This window comes from Zonotrichia albicollis, chromosome W (genome assembly GCF_047830755.1).
Source record: "Zonotrichia albicollis isolate bZonAlb1 chromosome W, bZonAlb1.hap1, whole genome shotgun sequence".
Taxonomy (NCBI): Eukaryota; Metazoa; Chordata; class Aves; order Passeriformes; family Passerellidae; genus Zonotrichia; species Zonotrichia albicollis.
Genome location: NC_133859.1, coordinates 13,882,883 through 13,905,291, shown reverse-complemented (window position 1 = coordinate 13,905,291; position 22,409 = coordinate 13,882,883). Strand labels below are relative to the sequence as shown.

Here is a 22,409-nt window from a genome sequence, read left to right as displayed (position 1 = left end):
TATGTACGTTTTCAGGGTGGCCAGAAGCTTTTCCGTGTAGAACTAATCAGGCTAAGGAGGTGGTAAAAACCTTGTTAAAAGAAATAATACCAAGATTTAGAGTACCCTTAGGATTGTCGTCAGATAGGGGTCCTCATTTTATAGCCGGGGTAGTGCAGGAATTAGCACGGATGTTAGATATAACCTGGAATTTGCATGCTCCCTGGAGACCTCAGTCTAGTGGGCAGGTGGAAAGAATGAATCAAACTCTGAAAGGACAAATCAAAAAGATTTGCCAGGAAGCTAAACTGCACTGGCCTCAGGCTTTGCCTTTGGCCCTACTCAGGATTCGAATTAAACCGAGGGAAAAGGTAGGCGTAAGTCCATATGAGATACTATATGGCAAACCATATCATGCAACTGTATTAAAAGGGGAGGTACATGTGAGTGGGGATCAGGCAATTGCAGAATATGTTATGTCACTTAATAAAATCTTGAATTCTTTAAGAAATACGTTACAGTGGAATAAACCGCTCACGCTGGAGAACTCTGTCCGCGACATCCAGCCTGGGGACCAAGTGTACATCAAGAAGTGGATTACGGATCCGCTACGGGAATCATGGAGCGGACCCCACCAGGTGATGATGACGACCTACACGGCGGTGAAGGTCCAGGGGATAGACGCTTGGATCCATTACACCAGGGTAAAGAAGGCACCGTTCCAATGGGAAACCCAGATAGTGTCTCCAACCCGGAGACAAAGCCGCCTTCTTAATTATATTGCTGCTAGTAATCATGACACTGGTACCCGTTCAAGGGTCTATTTTAGTACAGGCTAAAGAAACAAAGGTTACAGCCATGGAAGGGATGGATGTTCAATTAACTTGTGTTATGTTTCACAGCCAGAAAGTTGAGGCCAGTGAAGTTATTGCAATATGGCAACGGGGGGCTGAAAGAAGCCGAGGCAAGACAGAAGTCGGTTGGGATCAGGATAAACAACAAGGAAACACGGTACTGAATCTTACTAAGGTAACCACAAACGATACGGGAGAATATACATGTTTGGTCAAAATACTGGATAGTTTTGATTACAAAAGAGTGAGTAGGAGTGTTTTGCCATGGACAAGGGATCTTGCTGGGAGGAAGCAAAATAGGGAACTGACCTGGGACAGAGTAGAGGACGGGACGAGCTGGTGGGAGAAGGGAGGCAAAGGTTGTGGGTGGTTGAATGTCACTAATCCTAGAATAGGGAATGCATGGTGGAGGCATGACAGAATGATGTCATCCTCACAGAGACACGGTAGAAGGAGTAGACGGGAGGCTAATGATACAATAGAACGAAATGCTGAGCAGGAAAACCTAGTGGTAGGATTAATTAGAGATTTTGGGATCATGCAGAACGTGACTAAAATAACAGCTTGTCTGCCATTACCACAGGCTGCAGGTGAACCAATTCCCTGGGGAATAATACCGGTAACCAAAATGCCTGAATCATTCAAGAATGTTTCATGGTCCTGCCAGTCAGTTCCTAAACAAGTAGAGGTATGGAGGGATTTGTGCATGACCATTCGGGCTATGACTAAAGAGGAATGTGAAATGAAACCAAATCATTTTGGTTGGATTCAAAATACCAGGAGGTGTTTGATTGCAACCCCAGTAGATGAGCCATGCAATACAGTACGAATAAGAACAAAATCCCAACGAAATGAGATGAGTTGTCAGAATATCACACAGAATTTTGATACCTGGAAAAGTTGGAAGACATTGTGGGGACCCAGTGTTTTGGAACACTATAGTTACCTTGGGGAAGTACAATGGTGCATCCAATGGTCGGGGTAAAGAATCAGTCACATTATAGGGCCATCATCACGTCTACATCTTCCCGAGAGTTCAGACCGCAGAAAGAGGATTGGAATTGTACTGAGGTTTTTACATGTGATACACCGGAAGACCGAATTGGATTGGTACCGGTGAAAATGGCATTAAAATGGGGATGTGAGTGTAGGGGGTATAATCACACGGTTAGCAGAGAGTTAATGGATGGACCTATAGATTGCAGATATACTACAGTGCACAGTCCTGGAAATCTAGTCTGGGTGTTGGGACACGGACAGTGGACCACACATTTATCTTTAGATGGATCAGTAACACAAATTACCCTAGGGGTTCCCACATTGTGTCCATACTGGAATCAGAATAGATTGATTCAAAGGAAAGGACTCAAAAAGAGGGAAGAATCCCTAGAGGAGCTGTGGCATGAACCTGGCACAGGAGTACAATTTGGGTGGATATTAGAGTCATTATTCCCTCCGATAGCAACATATCGAAATAGGGAAATGCTCAACAACTTGTTAGGACAGACAGAAAGATTGGCAGCAGCTACTAAGAAGGGATTTAAAGATCTAAATTTGCAATTGCAAGCTACATCAAGAATGACCTTACAAAACAGAATGGCATTGGATTTGCTACTGTTAAAAGAACATGGAGTTTGTGGTTACCTGAGTAGGAGAGTAGATCATTGCTGTGGACACATTCCAAATGTTACACTTGAAGTGGAGAAAGATATTTCCCAATTGGCAGAAGTGGAAACAAAAACCAAGGAAATTGAAAGGGAAGCACAGCATAATTGGATAGGAGCAGTATTTGATTCTTTGGGGCTTCACCTGTCTGGCTGGATTACTTCCGTTATACAGTATGTACTAATGCTTTTGGTATTTTTGGTGACTATATGGATTGTATATAGATGTCTTTTAGGTGTGATTGAAAAGGAAAGGAAGCGATCTATCCGGTTGCTGAAGGTGATGACCCGTGGGCGGCAGAACGAAGAACATCCCCCACCTTGCTATGAAGATGTTACTGTCAATACCGTTGGTTGAGCATCCTTGCAGCAGGACTGAAGGATGCTCAAAAGGGGGGAAATGTTGGAAAAGAAATGAAATTTAGCAAAATGTTTTATTATAGTTTAGTTATGAGTTTTGTGTGAATTGGTTTGTAAAAATAATTTTGTAGCCGTTGATATTATGTGATTGAGTTTTGTGTAACCCTGGCAAGTAGCTTTAGAAACCTAATAAACATTAAGCCAGGGTAGGAGAGTAAGAAGACTAACCGGTTTGGGGATAGCATACAATAGGACAGGTAGAAGATTTATGATTTTGCTCGTGAACTAGGGAATGTATTACAAGGGTCCGTAGTTTGGCGAAGGGCCACTGTTTCTTGGAGACTTTGTTATGAATTGCTTGTGTATAAAAGGAAAACACCCATGTGTGAATTTTGGGGTTCTGTTTTTGGGGACGCTAGTCCGCAGGCCCCCGGGCCCTTCAATAAAGCGCCGCACAAAACTTATCTGAGTTTTGTGTCCTTTATCATTCGGGCAACACATACTTGAACCGGCCAAACTCGGCAATCTGGGTGACATCGGTCTGCCAAAGCTCCAAGGCCCTAAGGCCTCTGGGGTTTACCCCTGACGGCAAAGGCGGAGCAAGTGCATGGCAGTCATCTCATGACTCAACAATGTCATGAGCCTCAGTTGGCGTCAGCTGAAACTGCTTCTGCAGGGTACGTGCGTTTTGGTGGAAAAACCCATGCGATGCCTTGGCCTGCACGAGTGTATCAGGCTGAGGCGCTACCCACGCTGGGTTAGCCAACTTGTCAGCCCTCGCGTTACCTTCCACTATAAAGCCCAGCAAATTGATGTGACTCCTCACAGGCAGAACAGAGAATGGATGAACCCAGGCCTGAATGGCACACCACAAGGTCTTCAGTAAATGAAACAAGGCAGGATTACTGACCTCCTTCAAAACCGAATGACCCAACCGCTGTGCGATGTCAGCCACATAGGTGGAATTCGTGACCAAGTTGAAAGGTTCCTGGGAAAATTTCTGAAATGCCATGACAGCAGCCCTCAGTTCAACCAATTGGGCTGATCCATCCCCATGACCTTCCAGAACCTGCCACTCAGATCTGTCCCTATTACAGCAACCTTAGACGGTCACTGTGGTGAGAGAAGGACGAGAATCTTGTTCCTTGATCAGAAGGCTTGATTTATTTATATAAGACATATAGTACATTATAACTATACTCAAAAGAAAAAGAAGAGAAGTTGCAGAGAGCTGCTCAGCTAAGAATAGAATAGAAAGAAGGAATAACAAAGTTCTTTGTGCAGGGAATCTGTCCCTGAGCTGCTCCTGTGATTGGCCTTTAATGGTACACATGGAAGATGAGCCAATCACAGGGGCACCTGCTACATTTCACAGCAGCTGATAACAATTGTTTACATTCTTCTTCTGGGGCTCTGCTTCCCAGAAGATGGACAAATGTGAAAGAAAGGATTTCTATGAAAAAATGTCTGCGACATGTCCCTCCAAGTAACAATGGCCTTTCCTGTTTTCCCTGTAACCGTCAGTGAAGACAGTGGGTCCTTGCACGGGTTCCTGACTATTTTTGTGCCGCAAAGAGATTTGTGTGAATTTTGCCATATGCAGTAGCCTATGACTGGGCAGATGATAAATGATCTGCCCTGAAAAATTTTCCAGAGCACTTTGCAGGGACACACTGTTTGCAAAGCTCCAGTCAAAATCCTCCCATTGCACTGGGAGTATGATCTTTGCAGGATCTGCACCCATCAATTGCAAACACCGTTGCCGGCATTTGATTATCAAGCGAGCAATCAGGTCAAACAATGCAGTTGCCGTCTTCTGTGGCTGATGGGGCAGGAAAACCCATTCCAAAATGTGCAAGGAATCAGACCATTTGTCACTCCATTGGCCAATGATGCCTATGGGATGCAAATATGGAGTGGTGATGAACACAGTGACTATTACAGCGACCTTAGACGGTCACTGTGGTGAGAGAAGGACGAGAATCTTGTTTCTTGATCAGAAGGCTGATTTATTCATATAAGATATATAATACATTATAACTATACTAAAAGGAATAAGAAGAGAGGTTGCAGAGAGCAGCTATGCTAAGAATAGAAAGAAAGAATGAATAACAAAGTTCTTTGCCCAGGGAATCTGTCCCTGAGCTGCTCCTGTGATTGGCCTTTAATGGTACACAAGGAAGATGAGCCAATCACAGGGACACCTGCTACATTTCACAACAGCTGATAACAATTGTTTACATTCTTCTTCTGGGGCCCTTTGCTTCCCAGAAGAAGGAGAAATCCCAAAGAAAGGATTTCTATGAAGAAATGTCTGCGACATCTCACCTTTCTAAATTGTATAAATTAAAAGAAAAAGGCTGATGTGAAATGAGCAGGAGATTTCTTCAACTGTAAAATATACAATACTAATAAATCACTAAAATAATCCTACAATCTAAAAAAATGCAAAAAACAATGCAAAGAGAATTCAAGTCCAAGCAGCTGGGTTTCAGGAACAGTCCAAGAGCTGAAGTTGTTTCTCTTGGATATCTGAGAGTCCTTTTCGGTCCTGAAAAGAGACTTGCTGCAAAAGTCCCATCAACAGTTATCAAAAACATATTGACAATCTTACAACTATTTCAAACAATTTCAAACAATTTGAACAACTTTAGAATGTCCTTTTCTGGCCCTTCAATGCTTCAGTGCTTCAGAGCTGCTGCCCACTGTTTTCAATCTTTTTTATTTAATTTTTTCTTTCTTTTTTCTTTTTTTTTTTTTTTTTTTGATCGAAAATGAAAAGAGCAGCAGCAGAGCAGAGCAGTGCCAGAGAAGGAAAGGCCCTGGGGGCCCTGGCCCATGATGGACCAGGAACCCCAAAACTGGCCCGCAAAGGGGGACCAGGACCAGTAGGAGAAACCTCAACCCCCAGAAACACCAAGAGGCCAAATGCTGGCCCTGGCCCAAAAACTTCCTGAGCCCAACGGCCCAGGCCAAACCCATGAGGCAGGCCCTGCATTCCCACAGGCCTGCACCCTGCTGCCAGTACAATGGCAGCACGGGTGGTGACACGCTTCCTTTCCCCAAAACCACTGAGGCATGCCAGCAGCAGGGAAATAGAAGCCTTCCCCAGAGATCCCATCTGGGGTCTGGAGATGTTTGTTTCCCACAGCAAACCAGCTATGGTCTCCTCCATCTGTGCCCTCTTCCCCTGCAATGCATTGGGTTTGTGTCTCATCCGCCCCATGGCATCATCCCCACCCCCTCCGGGCTGGAGATCAGAGGCAGAGCTCTCGGGATGCACCTGCCCCCCGCCACTAGGGCGCAAGAGAGGCGGCAGAGATGGCAGCCTCCATGGGACAATCCCCGAAAAAACACCCCTCAGCCCGCCGAGAATGCTGATCTTGAAAGCAGGCAAACACATCGCCCCAACAGTCAGCTGGCGAGCACTCCCCGCTCCACGGAAGGGGAGGCCAGCCGCCGGGGCCGCTGCTACAGCAACCGGTCCGGGATGGTCCGAGCTCGAACAAGCCGCCGGTTCCAGGGCAGTCTCTGACGCCGACACGGAGGACACAGCCTCCGACAACGGCAGGACTGCCGGGGCAGCCTGTGCAGGCAGCGGGGGGGAAGCCGGAACCGGGGAGGGAATCTCGCTGGATGTAGGAGTGGCCGCGGGCTGTTCCGAGGGTCCCGCAGGTTCGGCGCCGTCTCCAGCACCATCCTGAAGAGGGACTGTCTCGGCTTGAGGCGGCGAAGAGGCCGATGGAAGCGGCAGAGGGGCCGGAGGGGCCGGAGAGAACAACTACCCCGCTGAGCCGGAAGCTGGAGACGCGTCGTCGTCGCTTAGCAACTCAGCAGCCACAGGAAGTGCCTCTTCTGCATTCTCAGACGCAGGCGCTGGCAGGGGCGGGGAGGCCTGTGAAGCCGTGGGCGGGACCGCCTGGAGAGGCGGAGACGGGATCGCCTGGAGTGGCGGCCGCGCCGGTGAGGCAGGTCTTGAAGGCGGACGCAGCGCTGGAAGGGGCGGCACCACCCGCGCAGGCTCGAGCGGGACCGCCCACTCCCATCCCCCCGGAGAGAGAGAAGGGGGGGGAGGAGAAGGTTCCGTCTGCGCCGGTTCCGGAGAAAGAGTAAAAAAAACTTCTTCGCTTGGCGCAGTTTCGCCCCCCCCGCCGCGAAGCAGGGGGGGCCGGGCAGCCCCCACTCATCCCCCGCCGGGTCTTCTCCCGCTGAGGACAGGGGGCTGGGAAGCCCCCACTCATCCCCCGCCGGGTCTTCTCCCACCGGGGACGGTGGAAACGGAGCCTGTCCATAACAGTTAGAAATCCATTGAAAAATAGCTGCTCTCCGTTTCAAAACTGGGAAGAGCTTTAGAAATGCTGGGTAGATAAAAGGCAAAACACGTTCCTGGCCCCAGACGGACTGGAAAATGGAATTCATGCACTCCCAGACAAAAACATCCAAGGCGTACAGGACATCAGTAAAGAATCCAAAAAGCTTTGCCCATCGAAAGAACTCATAGAGATCTGTTGCTGACAGAAAAATCCCATCTTCTCTACACCATTTTTGCCAGAGGGCAATAAGTTTCTCCTCTGAAGGGGAGAACTGAACCTCTTCTTCCAAGGCATGTGTCTGCCATACCAACCGCCACAAACTACGAAGGGCTGGTTCATCAGGAAGGGAAAAGCCAACAGTACCTTTTGAAAGTGTCCAGCTTGCTCTGGCCAGCTCTCCGAACATCTTCCTGAAGGTTTTCCAGAAGAAGGTTCACTTGTGGTCAGCCTTGGCTGTGAACTCTGTCCAAATCAGGATCTTCAGTTCTGCAACTCCTGGCTTGATCCACTTCTGTGGTCACTTCAAAGCAACCATCACATGCTACACATACAGGATTTTACCCAGCGCAGCAATTTTGCTCCTCTGGTCTTTATCAAATTAATTTTTGCCCTGACACGAGGGGTCACCAGATATTACAGCGACCTTAGACGGTCACTGTGGTGAGAGAAGGACGAGAATCTTGTTTCTTGATCAGAAGGCTGATTTATTCATATAAGATATATAATACATTATAACTATACTAAAAGGAATAAGAAGAGAGGTTGCAGAGAGCAGCTATGCTAAGAATAGAAAGAAAGAATGAATAACAAAGTTCTTTGCCCAGGGAATCTGTCCCTGAGCTGCTCCTGTGATTGGCCTTTAATGGTACACAAGGAAGATGAGCCGATCACAGGGACACCTGCTACATTTCACAACAGCTGATAACAATTGTTTACATTCTTCTTCTGGGGCCCTTTGCTTCCCAGAAGAAGGAGAAATCCCAAAGAAAGGATTTCTATGAAGAAATGTCTGCGACAAGTGACATCAACGGAGGGATCAATGCGATAAACTCGGCAAGCCGAAACAGCTTGCTGAACCACCTCCAACACCTTACGCGCCTCAGGGGTCAGTGTGCGAGGTGACTTTAGATCAGAGTCTCCTTTAAACAAATCATACAGAGGAGACAGCTGTGCATCGGTTAGTCCCAAGTACGGACGTAACCAAGTGATGACCCCTACCAATTTCTGAGCATCATTCAGTGTCTTCACAGAATGCACAAATTGCACCTCCTGGCGACGGATCGTCTGATCCAGAATTTTGACCTCCAAGTACTTCCAAGGTGGTTGTTATTGAACCTTTTCTGGAGCCACCTGCAGTACATGAGCATGCAAAGCATCGAGCAACCAAGGCTGAATCCTCAGCAGCTCATCCAGGGTGAACGTGGCCACCAAAATGTGGTCCATATAATGGTACAGACATGCATCAGGAAACTGCTTGTGAACTCTAGACAAGGCATGGGCCACATACCTTTGGCATATGGCAAGAGAATTGCGCATGCCCTGAGGCAACGTCCTCCACTGATATCTCTGTGCGGGCTCAGTCTCGTTAATTGCTGGCACTGAGAAGGCAAATTTTGGTCTGTCATCGGGATGCAAAGGAATTGTAAAGAAACAATCCTTCAGATCCACAATGAGGACCGACCAGTCTGCGGGAAGCATGGTAGGCGATGGCATGCCTGCCTGCAATGTTCCCATTCTTTCCATCACAGCATTAACCTTTCGGAGGTCTTGCAACAACCTCTATTTCCCAGATTTCTTTTTGATGCAAAAGACAGGAGTGTTCCAGGGACTGGTAGAAGGCTCCACATGACCCTGGTCCAACTGCTCCTGCACCAGATTCTGAAGGGCAACCAATTTATCTTGAGGGAGGGGCCACTGCTTCTCCCAGACAGGTTTGTCCACCAGCCACCATATAGGAGGCGTAGGACACTCTGCGCCCTTCACTGCAGTGGTCCCCATCAAAAATCTGTCCTGATGCGCACCCCCCAGACAGATAGAACATCCCTCCCCCAGAGGTTGGCAGGAGTAGAAGTAACATGAGGCCTAACCCAGGCCATCTGTCCCTCTGGGTTCACGACCAGCACGGGCCGCTGGCTCACGTAGCATTGTGCCGTCCCTCCCAGGCCCCCGACAGACGTCTCCACCAGATCCAAGGGCCACTCCAGGGGCCAGGCATCAAGGGAGAGAACTGTGATGTCAGCACTGCTGTCAAGAAGCCCACGGAGGTGGATTTCCGACAGCGTCGCACCAGGAACAGACAGGGTACACAGCATCATGGGACGGTCCTTGGTCAGGACAGCAGTCCAGTGAACTTGAGGCGGCCCAGTGGATCCATAGCCACCAGCTCCACGTGACCAGTCAGCTGTCCTGTGAACAGAGGACTTAAAAGGCACCAGTTGAGCAAGTTGCGTCCCTTTCAGGATCGTGACGGGGGGGAGGGGGGTGGGCGTGGAGATGATGGCACAAATCTGCCCTGTGAAATCCGCATCAATGAGCCCCAGGTGCACAATGATGCCCTGAAGGGTGGCACTAGACCTCTCCATAAGGAGAGCACTCATGCCCCCACCCAAGGGATCGAAGGCATCCAGGGGAACCTTGTGTATTTTACAAGATTCTAAGACAACTGTTGCTGCGGTGCAGATATCCACACCAGCTGATCCGCGAGTGCTGGCTGCAAGCCAGCAAAGGAGATCTCCCTCGGTTCCTGGGTCTGGAGAGAAGCTTGTGTCTGGACGCGCACCTCCTGTGCGCTCCGCTTGACATTTCCAGAGCCCAGTAAAACCTGGCCATTAACACAAAGAGTTGCCTTGCAAACATTGGACATGTGATTCGGCCTACCACACCGGGCGCTCAAGAACATGGGGAATTTGACCTTCTGCGCTTTCTTCCCCCGCTTCTTGCCAGCCTTCGCAGGCCCCTGCTGTGGCCGCTTGCCCTGCAGTGCCGCCCAAACTGGCTGCACAGCAGCAGCCACGGAAGCCAACTTCTGACCCGAGGGGTCAATGTCCACACAAGCCTCCGCCATCTGGGAGACAGTAGGAAAACCAGGCAGAGCCACTATGACCCTCCTACAACCATCATTGCAATTACATCTCACAAGGTTTGCAATCATCACCCTCCTTGCCAGAGGATCAGGCACCTGCCTCTCCACAGATGCAGTCAGCCTTGCCACAAATGCCATGAAAGGCTCATCATCCCCCTGGACAATGGTCACAAACGGCTGCTTCAGAGCAGCCATTTCCAGGGTCTGAACAATCGCTGCCATGCCCAGCATGTGGCACTGGTCAAGCACAAGGGGATCAAATCCAATCTGCCCCTGAACATTTTCATAAAGCCCTGTTCCCAACAGCATGTCAGAGAAAACCCCACGCCTGGGGTCCTGCGGTGTCAGCGCAGCATTCTGTACCACCGCTTTGGCTGCCAAACGAGCCCACTTGATCTCAAAAACATCATATTGCACAGGGTCAAAAAGAGAGCCCGCCACATGACGGAGATCGTGAGGCGTCAGCATGTCCATAGCAATCCTCCGGAGAGTCTGCATAACCTCAGTAGACCCCAAACCGTGCTAAGCGGCCACTTCATGGGCTTCCCTATCCAGCTTATATGAAAGGGGTTCGTGGGTGTTAGGAGTAATACCCCTGAGCACAGGGAAAGCCTGGGAACCCCCTGACAAAGCCACCGCACCTTCTGTGTCCTGGTCCTTGGGCCCCAGAGGGACAAGAGGAGATGATTGACTGGGAACCAGGTAAACACCACTTGCCCCTGTGCCCCCTGCAGCACGGGCAGAGCCAGAGGAGCTCGCTCCACAACCCTGCAGATACCGCAAGGAGACAGGCTCAGTCATCTCGTTGGTCTTAGTTTTGTCTTCTCGCCAGAAATGCTCGGGGTTCCTCGGACGCACGGTCACCTGGCACGAGGGAAGTGTCCACAAATTCGACGAGGAAGCGCCATGGCCCCGGGCACCCACCAGCCTCCCACCAGCCGTCTCAGCAGTTGCGCTAAAGGTAAATACCTCAGCGCCCTGTTGCGCCGCAGTCCCGGCAGGGGGCGCCTCGGCGGACGCAGGTGCCGGCACAGCCCGCAAATCCGGTGCGGGCCGGGAGGAGACCGGCGCGGGGCCCTGGCCCCAGACACGGGGGAGGGGCGGGACACCGAGACAGGCGCGGCCCACGGAGCCGAGTCACCGCGGGGCGGCACAAGGGAGCCCGGCAAGCCCCCTATGAGCGTCCGTCCTGAGCCGCAAGACTCCACAGCGGGCACCGCCCCCACCGAGCGGAGAGGGGCGGGCTGCCCACCCACCGGAGCGGGGTCAGACAGAACGCCGACCGACGCCGCGCTCCCGGCTGCTTCCACCGGCTGTGCATGCCCAGCAGGCTGCGCAGGCCCAGAGATGGGCAAAGTCGCCCCCCCCCCGCCAAGGAGCCCGACTCAGAGATGTGCAAACCTGCCTCCGCTGCCCTCATGGGGAACATCGTGGAAACACTGCAGTTCAGACAAAAAGTCCTCACCGAATCAGACTCAAGCCAAGGCGGAGGATGACCCTCAATGGCCGGGAAGGCACAAAGAGAGGGCAGCACATCCCCCGCCCCACCGCCCGCGCAGGGCGGGGAGGGGCGAGGACGGCCTGCCGAATCCACAGAGCCCCCAGAAGCCCACGGGGCTCCGTCCCCCGGATACGGGACCAGCTGGCCAGGAGCCCAATCCACCCCGGGGGAACAATCGCCATCCCCCAGCACACCGTCCCGGGGCAGGGGAGAGGACTCCACATCGGACAGAAACTCAAACTCCCCCTCGTCCACGTCCGAGACAGAAGGACTCCCCTGAGAACTCCGAGGGGTACAAGAACCAGACCCCTGACAAAGCTCCTCATACTTTTTCTACTGCACCAGCAGTGATCCCACATCTACGGTGCAATCATCAAAGAGGGCCTCCATGAGGCGGACCGCCACGAGAGACCACGCATCCCTGGAGAATGCCTTCGCAGGGTCCAAAAAGAACCCCTGCTCTCGGGTCCACAAAATCAATCTCTCAAAATCACTCCAGGAAAGGGAAACCTGTTTCCACTCCAGGACCCCCCTCCAGAGGTCCAAAACAAGGAAATCCTCCTCGAAACCCACAGAGGTTGCCATCACCACAAGAACAGCACGCAAAGCACCAAAGACAGGAGGACAATACGACCTCACCGGCAATCTGCACTGTGTCCCAGCCTAGGCTGCAGTATACTTCGGCGTCACCAGATGTCACTATAGGACACGAAAAAACACAAGCACACACCGCTCCTTCTCCAGGTGAAGAAAAAAGGGCAGTTTATTTTCTGACTCCAACATTTATAGTTTTCCAAAAGTGACAGCAGATTGGAGGGTGACAGTGCCACCTCTCCAATGACACTGGTCAAACCAACAGACCATAACTTTCTCCTCCTCCATAAAGGAATGCAGAATAATGAGTTATTTACAGAAAGTGTGTGAGAAAGTTCACTACAAGAATGTCAACAGCAGAAGGCTTAGAAAATCTTAAAAAACCAGGGTGACAGACGATTTCCCAGGATTACCTGTCTTGCTTTAGCCTTATTAATTTTCTGGCAGATCAGGCATCCCTGTACCTCCTGTTTGTCCAATTCATAAATTCCTCTGCACTCGAAAAATTTCAGAAATTGCTCTGCTAGGGCCTGAGCCCCCCAATGTGTTTGCTAATGCAATCTCCTCAAGATTGTCCTGGTAAAGCCTTTGGAGACTAGTTCTCTCCTGTCCAGTAATTTCCACTTACCTTCCTCCAATTTTCCCCCTATTTTCCCATAACTTTCAATCTCCTTTTGGGAGCGTTGAGGAGGGTTGTCTGGGATCTCGATTCCTTTGATCTCCGGGGTACTCACCATCATCAATGCCACACTTTTTGCCTCCTGGTCTGCCAAATTGTTTGCCCGGGTTCAAAACTGCATCCCTACCTGATGCCCTTTCACACTGACAACCGAAATTTCTTCTGGCTCCCTTATCGCTTCCAGAATGTACTGGATCAATTCCCCGTGCATCAGTCCCCGTCCTTGTGTGTTGATCAACCCCTTTCTTCCCAAATTTTCCCAAATGTGTGAACCACCCCAAAGGCATACCTAGAATCTGTGAAAATAGTTCCCTTTCTTCCTTTAAGTCCCTTCAAGGCTCTCAGAACTGCATACAATTCGCAAGCCTGTGCTGACCATCCTGCATTCAAATGACCTGCCTCTATCACCTTTCCTGTTCTCCCGTCCATGACTGCATGTACTGATTCCCTTTTCCCTTCAATCACCCTGCTTGAGCCGTCTACAAACCATTTTTCCCCTTCGTCCAATTCCTCTTTTTCTAAATCTGGTCTTATCTTGGTCTGCAATTTGACCGCTTCCACACAGTCATGAACGAGCTTTTCCGAGGCTTCCCCAAACAAAAACTGAGCCCGGTTTTGCGCGGTTGTCCGCAATTCTAAATCCAGCGAGTGAATCAAAATGGCTTCATATTTTAGCAACCAAGCGTTCATGAGCCATTTATCTGCCTTTTGTTGTAGTATAACCTGCATGTTATGCAGCACAAATACTACCAATAGTGCTCCAAAAGTTACTTTCTTGGCTTCTTCCACCAACAATGCCACAGCTATGATAGCTTGCAAGCACGTGGGCCAACCCCTGCTTACAGGGTCCAGAAGCCTAGACAAGTAATCAACTGGTTTCCTGGCCCCAGCCCATTCCTGTGTTCGCATGCTGTGAGCTGTGTGACTGCTCACATCCACAAACAGCTGAAATGGCCCTTTCATGTCAGGGAGGCTCAACACTGGTGCTTCCATGAGTGCTTCCTTGACTCCCCTAAATTCATCCTCATCCTTTTCTGTCCATTTGATTCTGTCCGTGGTGAGTTTTTCATACAAAAACTTCACCTTCTCACTGTATCCTTCGATCCATTGCCGGCAATATCCCAACAACCCCAGTAACTGCCTTGCCTCACTTCTCTTTTTGTCCATGGGGGTGGCAGGGCAATAATCCCCGCCACTCTTTCAAGATCTAAATTCTTTTTCCTTTTGGTTAACCAATGCCCCAAATATCTCACGTCGGGCTCTGTGAACTGCAGCTTCAACTTAGACACTTTTAGCCCTTTTTCCCCAAGAAAGTTTAAAAGCTCAATGGTACTCGTCCTTACATCCTCCTCTCTCAGACCTGCAATCAACAAATCGTCTACATACTGTAAGAATTTTGTTCTTTTCGTTGGCACAAAGTGACTCAGCACTCGATTGAGTGCTTGTCCAAACAGGTTTGGAGAATTTATGAAGCCCTGAGGCAACGATGTCCATCTGAGTTGTTGCTTTCTGTTAGTTTCTGGGTCTTCCCATTGAAATGCAAAGTAATCTCTGCTGTCCTTCGCTAAAAGGACAAGTCCAGAAAGCATCTCTCAAGTCAATCACACTTTACCATGTATCCTCAGGAGAGATGTTATTCAGCAGAGTGTAAGGATTCGAGATCATGGGGAACAGTGTCTTGGTCCTCTGATTCACAGCTCTCAAATCTTGCACTAGCCTGTAGCTACCATCTGTTTTCCGTACTGCCAAAATCGGGGTGTTATGTCTGGGACATGCACGTCTCCAAAATTCCTTTTTCACAGATTCGTCAATCACTGGTTTCAACCCCTTCCTCCCTTCCATGTGGATGGGGTATTTTTTGACCTGAATGGGGTCCTCTGGCCTTTCAATTTCAATATGAATTGGCTCTATGTCCAAACTTCCAGTCTCCCTTTGGACATACGGATCCTTTGGATTAATTTTCTCCTCATCCTGAGTGGTGAGTTGATACAATCTCACCTTGAGCTGGGAATCTTGCACTGCTAAACGGATTTCCAACGCCACCATCAAATCCCCTCTTGGCAAATTGAAATCTGCCACTTTTTATTAATAACCTGTTTCCTAAACACTTTTTTTTTTCTGTCTCTATTTCGACATTCTTTATGATTGGAACCTTAAATGGTTCCCCCTTCTCTCTGATTACCATCATTGCATCATCGCTCAGAGAGCACCCTCGTGGTAACAGCTGTACTGTGGTCTGTTCAGCTCCAGAATCTACTAAAAACCATACCTCCTGCCAGTGGGGTCCTAGTCTCAATTTTATCAAGTGCTTCCTCGGTGTTCCAGACCCCAGACTAAAAAGCCCCTGACACCCCTAATCTTCCTGAAACATTTTCTCATCTTTTTCCTTCTTGGGACAATTCCTCCTAATGTATCCTTTCTGCTTGGAGTAATAGCACAAAAAGTCCTTTTTCTGATTGTTTCAGCCCTTGCCTTGGGAAGGGATCTGTTTCTTCGACAGCGCTGACTTTGCCGAGTCCTGGACCTGCTTCTGTTTCTGGGCCTCCCTCACTGCAGCCACTAGCACTTTCGCCTGCATTTTCTGCTTTTTTTTTTCTGGGCTTCCCGGGGCAATTCCTGAAATTCTCTATCCTGCCATCCATCTATCTTTTCTTATTTCTTCCTTATGTCTTCCCATGATTTTGCCACAAATTGGGTTTTCAACAAGACCGCCCCAATCGGGGATTCAGGGACATTCCCAGAATATATTCTGAGGCTTTTCCAGAGCCTTTCCAGCCACTCTGTGGGTGTCTCGTCCTTTCCCTAGCATTCTCTGAGCACCTTGCTTATATTTTTCCCTTTTGGCACCGCCTCCCGAATACCTTGTATCATCATATTTCTAAGATTTATCATTTTCTGTCTACCTTCTTCCATCTGGGCATTCCACGACGGCTTCTGGTCTGGCCACCTCTGATCCCCTCACTCCCCCTGCAGGTTCCTGTGTTCCCAGTCTCTGATCGTGGCTTGCCTGATCATTTCCCTTTCTTCGTTGTTGAACAGCAATTTCAAGATTGCATTGAGATCCTCGTAAGTGTAGATGCTGGTCTCTAGGAACTTGTCTAATCTTTCTGCCACCTCCAATGGATTGTCCATCAGTTTTCCCACTTCTTTCTTGAAAGCCCTCACATCTCCAGTGTCGATCGGCGGGTGTACAAAGCCGATGACTCCTGGAGCTGTTGGTACCTCCCTTAAAGGGAAGAGATTGGGCTTTTCCTCCTCATCTCCACTATCTCCAGTGGTCACTTTCCTCGTCCTTCACCTCGTTTGATGGGCTGGAGGAGAGTTAGCTTGGTTCGTGGGAAGGATCTCTTTCTCCTCAAATTTGGGCGGTGGCGGGGTCTGGGGCTGCTTGCCTGGGAGCGGAGGCACTGATGCCCGTTCACATGGGAAGGAAGGCGCTATTGCCTGCTCCGGTGGACTCAGAGGCACCACGGCCAGCTCCGGTGGGAGCGGAGGTGACAAAGCCTGTCCCTGCAGGAGCGATGCCTCTGGGAGCAGCGCGGATACCTGAGGTACTTGGGCTTGTGCGGGCTGGGGCGGAGGGACTAGATAGGGAGGTGGAAGGTTTTCCAGTGGTTCCCATTCCCTGCCCCAGGTTGCTGAGTGCCTGTGGGCTCTGATCGGGTACAATCCCAAGCAAGCAACTTTCCACATCTAAGGATACTCAATCCTTTTCAAAATTCTGTGGGTACTGATCGACTACATGGTCATACAGGGTCTCTCACATCCCCATTTTGAAGGTGCCAAAAAACCAGCCAGACCACATATTTTGCGATCTCCTTTCCTCCCCACTTTTCCATACAAAAATGAATCATCTTTTCCATGGATTTCCTCACCCTCCTGGGGCTGTCTTCCCAATGTTCTAACATCCCCCCCAACGGGCTTCTCCTTGGGCTTTCTGGCAAAACCTTTTCAGTAACCTGGGGAGGGTTTCCCTGGGGCTTTCTCTGGCACTTACTCTTTTTCAGTCTCATCTTTAGAAAAAAAACCCTTTCACTATTTTCCTTATCTCAAGTCCTTTTTGGCTGGGATTCTTGGCACGAATCCAGAGTCTCTTGTCTGATACTGGTTTGGTGCTTGACATCTGTTTCAACCTACCAGCTTACTTAGCCTCACGGAGAACCGTTTCATGGACTTTTTGGCTGGTAACAAGCTCTCTTACCTGAATTCCAGACCAGAAGGTTTGCCAGCTCCCATAACCTCTTTGGGAATGTCCTTTCCCTTCTGATCCAAACCTGTGATCGAACCCCCTGAACTCCCCCCGAGTTTCAGGCTTCATGTGTGTGATGAGCCAAAGAATCCGCTTCCCCCGTGACCAACCACTTCCCTTGCGGGAGAGTGGAACTGTGATCTTGGGGTCCACACTTGCTTCGTGATAGAAGCACGTCTCACACACACACTCAATCACACCCCACTCAACCACACAGTACTCACGGTTCCTTTTCCTGTGTGGATTCTTCGTGCACGTAGATTTTCCGAGTGAAAAAAAAAACACTGCGACCCCAGAGATCCTTCTCTGGATCGCTCGGAGTTCTCGAAATCTCTGGGCCAATTTATATCCTCTCTTTGGCTGTGGTTCTGGCTTTGGTTCGGTGTCTGATTGGTTTTATTGACTCCCAATCCTGTCAGGCCGCTGAAATCAGCGGGGGTGCCTCCTGACCAGAGAGGGGCCCCTGAATGCCAAATTCAGATCACGTCGGGGTCAACATGATTGTTCTAAAGGATCAATCAAAAGCCAAATTATCAAAAGTGCGAAAAAGATTTATTTATCATTTTCCCGTGACCAAAATATGGTCCTCGAAACCACCACAGCCACAGAGATAGCGTCGAGTCTGGGATCGGCGCTGGATGAACATAGATCCAACTTCTATCACATCAGACCTCCCTCTGTTCAAGCGTGCCGCTTCAAGCAGGGCTGTATTATACAGTTTTTTATGCCTGAGGCAGAGGTGCCCCGATTTCTTTTGTAACCCCACATATGCATGAGAGTTTCTTTCACTGTGCAGGGCTGGACAGTTGCTGTTTCCTGAATAGTGGCAGGCGCTGATCATGTGGGGAAGTCGTGTATTCAGATGTATTTTTCTGGTGACTTCTGTTATCTCGATGGATGGTATCAGTCCAGCGATGATTACTCTTGAGTGTCTCTGGATTACCCTGGAGGTTGGTGATCATCTGAGTGTCTCCGGATTACCCTGGAGGTTGATGATCATCGCCATGGCCACGTCTATTCTTAGGTAAATGGGGTATTGTTCTCCTGCTGCCTTCAGGAATTTTGACATTCTGAAGAAGACATCTGTCCCTGGGCTGCTTGTGGTCAGAGACATTACCTCCTCTGTTCCATTTCTTCCCCCACCCGTTCGTGGCTGTACCACCCCCCCCAGCCCCTGTGCCAGCTTCAGCACAGTCCATCTGTCCCAGTCCCAGCTGCCTGGCCCGCGGCCGCTCCGCTGCTCGTGACGGCGGAGGTGAGGGTCTGTCCTGCTGTGCGAAAACGTGGCCACCTTGTGGACCGCACCGAGGGCGGGTCCCGTCTGCCCCGTCTGTCCCATCCCCAGCTGCCCTGCCCGGGCCGGCTACCTCCGCAGCAGCGGGGTCTCTCGCCGGCTTTGTCTCTGGCAGACCAGCTGCCATTAGCCATGTGGGGGGCTATCCACACTCCAGCTTGGTCTGCACTGGAACACCCTCCTCGGGCGATTCCGCCTGCAGACCCCACCTTCGGATAACCGAGACTTGGCACTATGCCGAGCCCCCCCATCCTGCCCCGAGCTCCATTCCCTTGGTAACCACAGCTCCGGCTGGTCAGGGGATCTCTCTCTCTCTAAAGGAATCACCTTATCAAAGCATTAAAAGTTCAGTTAAAAGAAAGCCCTCTCCTGATTCTTCCTAAAAATACGGGAGAAAGGCTATAGAAGATAAAAATCCAAAAAGAATGGGATAACGGGATTGGTCTATTTCAATTAAGAAAGGTTCCCATAGGAGGGGGCAGACTGGGGTTTCTAAATGCCCCTTTGGCTTTGTCTGAGGCCAGAAATTTTAAGAAATAAATAAAAGGGATATTCTGAGGATCCCATAGGCATAGCTGAACAATTAGACCAATTTGTTGCTCCAAACATTTATACTTGAGAAGAGATGTGGTCTATAATGAAAATAATATTTTTCTCAGGAAGAAAGGCAATTAATCAGAGCAGCTAGAATAAAATCTTGGGAAAAAAAATAATCCGCAGGGACCCTCAGAGAAGGGAAAATGCCAACTGTACCTCCTGAGTGGGGTCAAAATAATGAGGAGGGGAGGAAACACATGAATAATTATCATAATTACATAATCAAGGGAATAAATGAGGCAGCATATCAAAGGTGAAATGCAAAAAAAAAATAAACAAAAAAAAGGTTTGTAAGGGACAGCTTTTAGAGGGAAAAGAAGAAACTCCAGCTAAATAGATAAGCAAATTTAGGAGAAATAGGAAAATGGTCCTAAGCAAGCGGATGAAGACCTGAAAATCTTTAAAGAGATGGGCACAGAGGAGGAATAGGGAGGTCATAAGCTCTATTTTTTAAGGGAAAAAATACCATCTGGGGCCTGTGAGAACTTTAAAAGTGGATCCCCAAGAAGAAGAATTGGAATTTGTAGTAGACATAGGGGCAGAAAGAACCTGCCTGTTAAATATTCCAAAAGGTTATAGTGTGAGCAAACATACAGTGAAAGTAACAGGGGCAAAAGGAGAAAGTTTTACAGTTCCAGTCATTAAAGATGTGGTAATTGAGGGGGAAACTAAAATTTGGATGGGAGATGTCTTTTTGGTCCCAGGGGCAGGTAGCAACTTATTGGGGAGAGACTTACAATTGAAATTAGGAATAGGGGTTATACCAGAAGATAGGAAAATGACAGCTAGAGTTTTAAAACTTGGCCAAGAGGATGAAGAAAAATCAACAAGAAAGTTTGGGCTGGGGAAGGAAATAGGGGAGTATTAAATATTGACCCCATAAGGGTTACAATTGAGAGAGAAGATTGTCCTATACATGTATGTCAGTATTCTATATCTTTAAAAGGAAGGGAATGTTTGAAGCCAGTAATAGAAGGACTAATAAAGGATGGGACATTAGAACCTTGTATGTCTCCTCATAATACCCCTATTCTCCCAGTAAAGAAGCCCGATGGGAGTTATAGACTAGTACAAGATTTAAGGGAGGTTAATAAAAGAACTTGGACTCGCTACCCAGTGATATCAAATCCTTATACGCTTCTAAGTAAAGTCCCATGCCAGCATCAGTGGTTTAGTGTGGTGGACCTTAAAGATGCTTTTTGGCCTTGCCTACTAGCCAAGGAGAGATGAGATATTTTTGCCTTCGAATGGGAAGTTCCAAAAACTGGGAGAAAGCAGCAATTAAAATGGACAAAGTTACCACAGGGGTTTACAGAATCCCCAAACTTATTTGGGCAAGCTTTAGAAGCAATACTACAAGATTTCCCTACTCCTCCTGGAATACAAATTATCCAATATGTGGATGATCTTTTACTATCTAGGGAAGCTGAAGTGAGAGAGGCTACTATACAACTTTTACATTTTCTCGGGGAAAAGAGGATTAAGGGTATCAAAAGGGAAACCATAATTTGTAGAACCAGAGGTAAAATATTTTAGGCACTTAATAAATAAAGGTTGCTGGAAACTCAACCATGAGAGAATTGCAGGAATTTTATCCCTTCTCCCTCCCTCTTCAAAGAGGAAGATCAGAAAATTACTGGGGTTATTGAAAAAATATAGATTTGGATTGAAGGGTACACACAGGCAGTAAAATTTGTGTATGAAAAATTGACAGAGGGACATGATATAAAATGGACCAAGAAAGATATTGTTAAATTAAAAGAGTTGAAGTTAAAACTAGCCTAAGTAGCAGCTTTATGCTTACCCTTGTTATAAAAATCCTTTATCATTTATATATAAATACAGAAAATGGAGTAGCTCATAAAATTTTAATTCAGGAGTGAGGAAGAGTAAAAAAATTCTAGTAGCTTATATATAAACGATGTTAGACCCAGTAAGCCACAGCTAGCCAGTATGTATTCAAGTTATAACAGCTACTGCAATCCTAGTAAAAGAAACTTGTAAGCTTACTTTTGGAAGTAAACTAGTTGGGTACACCTCATACAGCCTGAGGTGTGTTGAATCAAAGAAAAAAAGAAAGTAAGAAGAGAAGAAAGAAAGAAGTTGAAGTAGGAGGGTGGTTAGCAGACTCTGGGATGTTTGAATGTGGAGTGATGACATCTTGGTGCTAGAAGAGAGCAGAAGTGTGAATGTGGGGTTTTTTTGCATGAAAGGCAGGGAAGTGTCTTAACACGTGGTTGTTAAGAGCTGAACTGGGGTGCGGAAAGGGTTTAGCAGAACTGGCCCTCCTTGAAGGGAAAAGAGGATAAGTTGACTAAAGAAAGAAAAAGAATGTCAGGAGCACCTGAGAACTCCAAATTTGGGGTTGCCAAGGTTGGGAGGTGTCTGACCACTCCCTACGAGCAGCAGGGTCTCGGGGACTGCGGCAGGGACCGATTGATGGAGGTGATCTGGCAGCGGTGCTGGGAGCAGATTACACAGGTTTGCCGGCCAGGAGCAGGCTGGCCCAGTGGCAGAACTGCCAGGGTGGCTTCCAGACTATCGGGATCTCGAGTCCAGGATGGCAGCGTCGGCCCTGGTAAGTGGGTCAAGAGAGAGAGAAGAAAGAGAGAGAGAAAGAGAGAGAGAAGGAAAGACAAAGAGAGAGAAGGAGAGAGAGGGGGCAAAAGGGACCCAAAGCATGCCCCCAGGGTCCCCATGCCCCTGGCTGTTCTCCCCTGCTCCCACCGGCTGGGGCCCTGCAGTTAAGTGGCAGCAGCGGGGTAAGGGTGAGGAATAGCGGTTTGACAGTAAGGCTGTGAAAAGAGGGGGAGGGGGCTAGCACTAAAAGATAAAATCAAAGCAGAGATTGCTGACTCTCCAAACCTCACAAAGTGGTTTATTTTTCTTAAGTAAGAAGTTTTTTGTTTTGTTTGCTGTTAAAAAGAAGTTGTTTCTTTTTTCCTGAATAATGGGTTTGTAAGGCTAAAACAGTTAAATGTTGCCAAAAAAGTAAAAAGCAATAGATGTGATTCATCTCATGTTAAAATCAGCCTGGCCTTTCTTGTTTAACTAATTGTAACTCACAGAAAGAAGACTTTGCCTCTGCAGCTATTAGCACAGCTGGATATAAGAAGAAGAGGCTGCTGTTGAGAAAGCTTTTAGCTAAACCCAGAAAGTTTGGAAGGAAAGCAAATGGTAAAAGTTAATGCAGTATTGTCTTTTTTATTACTATGCTATTAAGAAGTCCTTTCCAGGTACTAC

At 48.5% G+C, this 22,409-nt stretch overlaps 1 pseudogene; it reads right to left on the bottom strand.

Moving 5' to 3' along the window:
• LOC141726816 (protein patched homolog 1-like) overlaps nucleotides 1-22,409 on the bottom strand; it is a 162,844-nt pseudogene that overhangs the window by 110,460 nt on the left and 29,975 nt on the right.